The sequence below is a fragment of the Oryctolagus cuniculus genome, chromosome 6, assembly GCF_051225735.1.
Source record: "Oryctolagus cuniculus isolate XC-2025 breed Fujian yellow rabbit chromosome 6, ASM5122573v1, whole genome shotgun sequence".
NCBI classification, from domain to species: Eukaryota; Metazoa; Chordata; class Mammalia; order Lagomorpha; family Leporidae; genus Oryctolagus; species Oryctolagus cuniculus.
In genome coordinates, this window is record NC_142872.1 from 131,624,627 (window position 1) to 131,633,737 (window position 9,111).

Here is a 9,111-nt window from a genome sequence, read left to right on the forward strand (position 1 = left end):
GGGATCATCCTACCAACACAGTGGAGTTAAGATGTGGTTTCCATGCCTCTCCGATTGTGAGCAAATGAGCCATCAAGACTGGAATTTGTATTTTCTTTTTAAAGGCCACATTCAAGAGCCAGAAACTCCATTCAGATCTCTCATCTGGGTGACAGGAGTCCAAGTACGTGGGCCATTGTCTGCTGCTTTCCTAGGCACATTAGGAGGATGTTGGATCATAAGTGAAGCAGCCAGGGCTGGAAACAGTGCATAGACACAGGATTCTGGTGTGGCGGGCAGCACCTTTGCCTGCAGTGCCATGACATGGGCTCTTCTCCAAGTGCATTTGAAGCAGCTAATGACTTAATGAATAGAAAACTGTCAACTTATTTCTACAAAGTTGCACTTTCATCTCAAAATGTACTTTTTTTTTAATCTCAAAATGTACTTTTTTCTGATCAGTGTATTTTCCTTGCAACACTTCACATTGGATGTCCAACCTTTGAGAAAAGTTTAAGTCCAAAATAAAGTGGGGTGAGTGGCATGAAAACAAAAGCAGAACCAAGAAACAGAAAGGAAATCTCTGTGTCATCCTGCTTTCTTGTTTGGAGGGCTATGAAATAAGTAAACCAAATCAAATTAAATTGCAGAAGGAGGCTATGACCCACGGTGGAGACCTTCTGAGCAAAAACTTTCTATCGCTCGCTTTCTGCTGGCTTTTTAAAAATAGCTTTGTATACTTGGGGGCCTGTAAACATAAACATTTTAGGTGTGGAGAATGGGCTTCTCAAGGAGGACTCCAGGGATTGCAGCCGAATATAAGCAAAGAAAAATTCCCTCGGATCAAAGACAGCAAGCGCCACCACTCTTAGGAGTCGTTACCTTTAAGAATTACGCAAATGGGGCAGTCAGAAATTGAGAGAGACAGGGACAACCACTTTCTGTTTCTAATGGTCCATGTCCAATCCTTCAAACTGACACTTTATCAAAAAAAAATTTTTTTTTCTAGAGAGCAGAAAATCCTCACTAGCAGGAGCTATTTAAAGGCTCTGGCCTTGCATTGAAACTGCAGATTTGGCAGTAGCAGGTTTCAGCTGGATTTTCTGGGCAGGAAGTAATGCAGCAGCAAATTTACTCTTTTTAATATAATGGCAACAGTCCTTGGAAGGAATGGGAATGACTTCAGGCAGTGCCAAATTTTAAATGAGAAATCTAAGTATAGCTGTTCCTTTAGCTCGCTGGGAGAGCTCCCAATGATTGTGTGGGAAGCCAGGGTTAAGGGTGACCTCAGCGTGCCTGCTTTGGGGAGAAGCTCAAGGTAGAGCTTAGGTCAGCTTGCCTTGCACCTGGCCCCTGGGGAGGATTTGCTGTCCTGTGACAATGGGAGAAGAGCAGAATTTAAAAGCAACTTAGCTAGGTTGAACCAGTGTAGAGCTGGTATCCAGCGAGGGCGGTTTACTCTTTGATCTCTGAGCCCCTGAGCTACTGCATGAGAAATAATCACTGAGTTAAAAAGTCTGCACCTGACTTACCCTGTCCCTCAGGCAGCCAACTCCTGGGGTCCTCTCTCAATTCCCTACTGGGCGGAGGTGAGTCCCTGAGGAGCAAAGGCGACATCCTGATCCACAGTTGTCCTTTTGTGCAGGGCAGAGGAAACCGCTGCTCACAGGTGTTGACTTCCCTCTTCACTCTGCAAGCTGCAGTCCCCTGCCCTTCCCATCTCCCCCACACCTTAAACATGAAGCTATTTGGAAAAGCAGGCTAATTTGCATATGAAAAAGTGTGCTTTGGGTAATCTCTGCATATCTAAAAGCACACTTTTAGAACAGGGGGCATAATCTTGAGCTAAAGGGAAAACAAGGCTTGAGAGGGCACATCTGGAAAACTCGCAGGATAGGATAACCAAGGCCTCTTTGTAAGAGGGAGGAGCTTTCGGAAGAGACCTCACCCAAAGTGAAGCCAGCATGAGGAAGTTAAATTGGTAACAAGTTGGAAGTCTGAGTGCCAAACATGCACATACACTCTGCCTTGGGACCCCGTGGAAGACAAAGGAGAGAGCGGCTTTCCCTCCTTGTTTTCCAACACAGTCTTTGGCTAGCACCCCTCAAGCAGTCACTGCAGTGATGCGCCCTGGGGCGGCCCAGGAATCAGGGAATGCTCACAGCAACAAGGTGGCTGGACAGCTGCACAGGGGCAGGCACCACAATCTACAACACAGCTGGTCAAGCAGAAGTGGAGAATCCCGTTAGCATTCCAGCAAAATGAGCTTTGTAATGAGTTTGAAGCATAGCACCAGTAAGTAGAGGAATGAGTCAAAAAGTAATATGCTGTATTTCTTCACATGAACCCATTTATACTCTCAGGTTGATGAGCCCTGCAAAAAATTTTAAAAAAGTGCCCTAGTTGAAATCGGACATTGACCCCCTAAAATTTATATAAAAATGTGGCCCTTTAGAGTTCCCCAGAAGTGCCATCTGGGATGCCACCTATGTTACTGGAATTTTGGGGTGCCATAGGATATCACCATATGCTTATTAATAAATCCCCAAAATTAATAAGCCCAAGAGGGTTATTGCCTAATATTTAGAGAACAATTCTAAATACCGGCACTGATAAACAAGGCAGCTTGGTACATTTTAAGCCTTTATTTAGTGTGAAAGATGCATAGGAGAGTGAGAGCTTTATTAAGAGAGAGAGGTAAATCTGGGTTCATACCGAGCACCAGGAACCAGCCACGTGGAGGGGCATCTAGGCCAGGAAGCCTAGAGCATGTGGCCCAAAGGCCACACACCCTGGAGGTGCAGGGGTAAAGCAAGCCCCCTCCTGGCAGGAGGCCAGGGCCTAAGAGAAGGGCCAAAACACACCTTGTCCCAGGCTTTTAACCCACTTCCAAAGGGGAGTGGTTAATTAACCTGACTGGCTGGAGGTCACACAGAGGCATGGCGAAGGCATAGTCTTCCAGTTCACAAACCTAATCGATTTTAACCTATATGCCTGCCTACTTCATAGTGACCAAGGAAATGCTAATAGAAGTGACAATGAGGCCAGTGACGCGGCTCAATAGGCTAATCCTCCACCTGCGGCACCAGCACACGGGGTTCTAGTCCCAGTCGGGGCGCTGGATCTGTCCCAGTTGCCCCTCTTCCAGGCCAGCTCTCTGCTGTGGCCCAGGAGTGCAGTGGAGGAAGGCCAAAGTGCTTGGGCCCTGCACCTGCATGGGAGACCGGGAGAAGCTCCTGGCTTCGGATCAGCGAGGTGCGCCGGCCGTGGCGGCATTGGAGGGTGAACCAACGGCAAAGGAAGACCTTTCTCTCTGTCTCTCTCACTGTCCACTCTGCCTGTCAAATAAATAAATAAATAAATAAAAAGTGACAATTAGATACCAGTATTCATTGGCAAAACCTGAGGAAACTAAACACCACAGCAAGGTGTGTCCCTGGCTCCTTTCTGCACAGTTGAACCAGATAATAAAACAATCAGAGAACCTTGGATTTTCCCTCCACATGGGCTTCCAAGCACAATGGGAAATGGTTCAGAGCCCCGTCTTGGAAATGTCAGCCCCTGGAGGAAGGCAGGTGCATGGGCCCTGGTGCAGTTCCTGTAAGCAGGGAGGCTGGAGCATATGAGCAAAGAGGTTTGCTAACACCTGACGCCAAGGTGGAAGGGCTCTAATTTCAAACTCTACGAAGAGCAAAGAGACAGGTATAGTTATTACCTGGGTCAATACTGACACGCCCAGAAAACAGAGCAGAGCTAGCCACCCAGTACCAACACAGCCCCGCTTCTCGGTGCCATTTACAACAGGCAAGCCCAGTAGAGACCCCAAGTTTCACTCCTGCTCCACAAGGCTTTCCCAGGAAATGCAAACCTGCACCAGATGATATCAATCAAACCTTTCTAAAGACTATTTCCTTTAAAAAAAAAAAAAAAGGAATAAAACAGTATTGCTTGTGGAAAACAAATTATGTAAGCCTCCTGGCCTAGTGTTTTTTTTGCTCTGCCCACAAATAACATATATTACCAATGAGAGGCAATATGTCAAATATTGTTTCATCATTTGAGGTAGACTACTAAACAATCTTGTTTTATTAAGTCTCCTATCAGAGACAGAACGTCGCTTTAACATCAAAGTGTGCACGCAGGAGAGCCTCAGTGGTGACGCCCTGGAAAGCAGCTGGTGTTTTCTGAGCCCTCCTGAAGCACGCATCTCAGCCTCGCAATGGCTTCATTGTCCTCATCGGAAAGCCATTGTACAAGACTAGAGAACCTAATGCCCAAATGGACAATTTAATAATTAATAGTGAGAATGGAGACTATGAGAGGAACCTAGTAATACCTAAAATGAAATAATGGATGAGCCCCCAAATGGCTTATTTTTTAAAGATTTATTTATTTTTATTTGAAGGGGGGGGGAGAGAGAGAGAGAGAGAGAGAAGGAGAGATTGATTTTCAGTTTGATGGTTCACTTCCTCAATGGCTGTGACTGCTGGAACGAGTATGTGGGAACAAACTTCATGTATTTCACATGTGCAGGTTTAGGAGCATAGTGATGCTTCCTACGCTACCCTTCCTTCTGCCCATGTTCCCTCCCTCCTTCCTCATTCATTTCTTATTCTTTCTTTTAATTTTTACAATGACATACTTTCACTTTCTTTTATAGTCATAAGCTTAACCCTTTGCTAAGAATTCAACAAATAGTAAGAAGAAAAAAAAACTGATCCTGAACAATAGAAAAAAACTATTTCTGAACAATAGAGAAAGGGCTGTAAACAATAATAAAATTTCTCAAAATGTTGATTTTGCTCATATATATTATATTTTTGTACTCTATTAGTTACCACAGATCAGACAACACCTATGATATTTGTCTTTGGCAACTGGCTTATTTCACTAAGTATAATGGTTTCCAATTGCATCTATTTTGTTGCAAAAAAAAAAAAAAAACACAGGATTTCATTGTTTTTTTATGGCTGAGTAGTATCCCAAAGTGCATATATACCACAACTTCTTTATCTGATCTTCAGTTGATGGGCATTTGGGTTCATTCCATATCTTAGCTACTGTGAAATTATGAATATAAAGAGAACAGATTTCATGCATTTCATAGGTATAATTATAAACAATAACATACTTCCTTTCCACTCTCCCTCCCTCAATCCCTACCCCTTAATATAACTCTTTCATATGCTGACTTCATTTCCTTTAGGTAAATTCCCAGGAGTGGAATGTCTAGATGAAATGGTAGATCTATTTTCAGATTCCCGATGAATTTCCATACTGTCTACCATAATGGTTTTACTACTTTACATTTCTACCAACAGTGGGACTCTTTATCCTTTTTATCCTCATCTTTGCCAGCATTTGTTATTTTGTGATTTTTTTAGATGATAGCCATTCTAACTTGGATGAGGTGAAACCTCATTGTGGTTTCTATTTGGATTTTCACGATGGCTAGTGATCCTGAACATTTTTTCATGTGTTTATTGGCCATTTGTATTTCATCTTTCAAAAAATACCTGTTCATGTCCTTTGTACATTTATTAAGTAGTTGGTTTATTTTGTTGTTGAGTTTCTTGAGCTTTTTATATAATCTGGATGTGAACCCTTTATCAGATGCACAGCTTGCAAATATTTTCTCGATTCTGTCAATTGCCTATTGACTGTGTTAAGTGTTTCCTTTGCTGTGCAGAAACTTCTTATCTTGATATAGACCCATTTTCTAATTTTGCTTTGATTGCCTGTGCTTCTGGGTCTTAACTAAGATCTAGGCCAATGTCTTACAGTGTTTCTCCTATGTTTTCCTCTCATTTGGATCCTTAATCCATTGTGAGTTGATTTTCGTTTAGTGTGTAATCTAGAGTTCTTGTTTCATATTTCTGCATGCAGAGATCCAATCTCCCCACACCACTTGTTGAAGAGACTGTCCTTTCTCCAGGGAGTGATTTTAGCTTGTTTGTCAAAGACTAGTTGTAGATTCATGGATTAATGTCTGAGGTTTGTATTCTGTCCCATTGATCCACATGGCTGTTTTTGTGCCAGTACCTGGATGCTTTGAGTATAACTGCCCTCTAGTATATCTTAAAATCTTGAATTGTGGTGTCACCAGCTTTGTTATTAATGCTTCCAATGTAGGACATTTGATACTAATGGAAGTTTAAATGTGAAGATGAGATCTTGATAAATTAACTCATGCACTCAGGTGTGTGTATTATTTGTGTATGAATAGATAAGGATATACATAAATGTTAACATGTGTGTGCTTTGATTGGAAGGTATATTTCCTTTTTTATTTTTCATTAATTTTTTAAAAAGATTTATTTATTTTACTTGAAAGTCAGAGTTACACAGAGAAGGAGAGACAGAGAGAGACAGAGAGAGAGACAGAGAGAGAGAGGTCTTCCATCCGCTGGTTCACTCCCCAGTTGGCTGCAACAGCTGGAGCTGCACTGATCAGGAGCCAGGAGCTTCTTCTGGGTCTCTCACATTAGAGCAGGGGCCCAAGGGCTTCGGCCAACTTCTACTGCTTTTCCAGGCCATAACAGAGAACTGGATCAGAAGTGGAGCAGCTGGGACTCAAACTGTGCTCATGTGGGATGCCAGCACTGCAGGCAGTGGCTTTACCTGCTGTACCACAGCAGCGGCCCGTGGAAGGTATATTTCCAACCTCCATCACTTAAGATGCCTAGATGTCATTGGTCACCTCAGTAGCAATAAAACATGTAACTGTAGATTTCCATTCTAGAAAATTAAAGCAACCAAGTTGGCCTTATACATGAAAAAGATTCAATGGTATGTGGGACCAGGGTTTGAATCTCTAACAGAAAGTAAAAGACTCTTGGAAATGTTACTTATGTCTAGCTTGACTGGAATGAATACAAGATCAGTCTGCAATATGTTGTGATTTCAAAAGTAAGAAAAATGCCAAAAAATATGGTGATGTGTGAAGGGATATAGAAGACAGCCCCAAAGAGCTTCTAATGGCAAAAGCTGGAAAAGATGAGCAAGAAAATAGTTGATGTTAGGATTGGATCATAACCCATAGGATTCAGTAAATATCCATGAATCCAAAATGCTATACACAAATCATGGAATAAACAAATGTGAGGGAAGGATGACACCTCAGTATATTAGCATATTGATTAATCAATGTAGAAGGAATGTGGGAAATAGAAAATCATTACTACACCTTAGAAATAACTGTTGTAGGCAAGATGCAAAAGCTACTGGGCAGAAGCTTGAGGAAAAAGTTTGTATTTGGCATAGTCCCAAGGGGCTTTCTTAAAGCTATTTATTAATTACAAATGGAAAATAATTACTGTATATTGAGCAAACCTGTCAGGTACCACCTCTGGTAAGTTATCATTGTTATTATTAGAGCAAGACATCAGTGCCATATCTCTCATGATACTGTGTGGTGAGAAAGGCACATGTGAGTTCTGTGGTGCTCTTGCCAAAACACATGCCTCTAACTCATCCATGAGAAACATCTGCAAAAATACACTGACAGTCATCCACAAAGTTATGAACCAGTAATCTCAGAAAGTGCTAAATTCACGAAAAATCAGGAAAAAGGGGGGCTGGTGCTGTGTCACATTGGGTTAAGCCATCCACAGTGCCAGCCTCCCATATTGGCACTGGTTTGAGTCCAGCTGCTCTATTTCTGATCCAGTTCCCTACCAATGCATCTGGGGAAACAGTAGAGGATGGCCTGAATCTGACCTCTGCACCCATGTGGGAGGTCCAGAAGAAGTTCCTGGCTCCTGGCTTTGGCCTGGCCCAGTCCTTGCTGTTGCAGTCATCTGGGAAGTGAGCCAGCAGATAGAAGATCTGTCTTTCTCTCCTCTCTCTCTCTCTCTCTCTCTAACTCTGCCTTTCAAATAAATAAATAAAATCTTTAAAAAATAAAACAGGGAAAATGAAGGAATGACCACTAACTGGAGGAGACTAGAGCCACATGAAAACTAAATGCAATGTAGATTATATCCTCAAACCGAAAAACTGGTGACATCCGACTGTTCTCTATACTGAGAATTTTCTTAATTAGTATAATTGTAATGCATTTTCATAAGATGCTAACATGAGGGCAAATTTGAGTTCTCTTTATGCTATTTTAGAAACTTTCCTACATGTCTAAAATTATTTAAAAAAAAAAAAGTCCTGGTCTGATCCAATATTAAATCTTCAACCTGTCATGAAGTTGAATACCTCTCTTCTGTACCTCTCCCAATCCCATTCCAGTGTGCAGCCTTTGGCTTATCCAGAGCTTCAACAGGACAGTAGTGTGGTGGAATGAGAAGGTGAAATGTGGAATGAGAAGGCCATGCCAAGATGGCCGCTGGCAACAGAAACTGCCTGGCAACAGGCTGTGATTGGATGGTTTCGGAAACCACATGACAGTGGAGCCTGCCTGGCAACAGGCTGTGATTAGATGGCTTCGGAAACTGCCTGGCAAGAGGGTGTGATTGGTTAGGGCACAGATCACCCCTTGACCAAATTGGCTGCCTTGGTTATATAAACTGCTGTAGCATCTGAAATAAATGAGTCTGAGGCTGCTTGCCTCTGGCTTGCTTTCACCGGACTCTAGGGGTCACGCCTCTTGCCTCCACCACACTCTTCCTCTCAGAAACGAATCCACAGCAACGCAGGAGAAGAGGTGAATCTCTGAACAGCCCTTATTTGATGGATGTAGTGGTGATATGGCCTTACTGCCATGTGCTTGTGGCAGATATCCACAGATCATTTTCTTTTAGCTTTTTGTCCTTAACTATTGTGTAAAAATTCCCTTTCCTGGGGAACTCGTTTTTTGGCATGTTTAGATACATGGATATAATCATTTAGGACCATTAACCCAAGCTACTGCCTCTGACAATCCATCTCCAGCTTGTTCTTTGGGAGATACCATTTTTTAAACTTTTATTTAATAAATATTAATTTCCAAAGTACAGCTTTTGGATTACAGTGCCCCCCCCATAACTTCCCTCCCACCCGCAACCCTCCCATCTTCTGCTCCCTCTCCCATTCCATTCACATGAAGATTCATTTTCAATTCTCTTTTTATACAGAAGATCAATTTAGTATATATTAAGTAAGGATTTCAACAGTTTGTACCCACACAGAAACACGAAGTGTAAA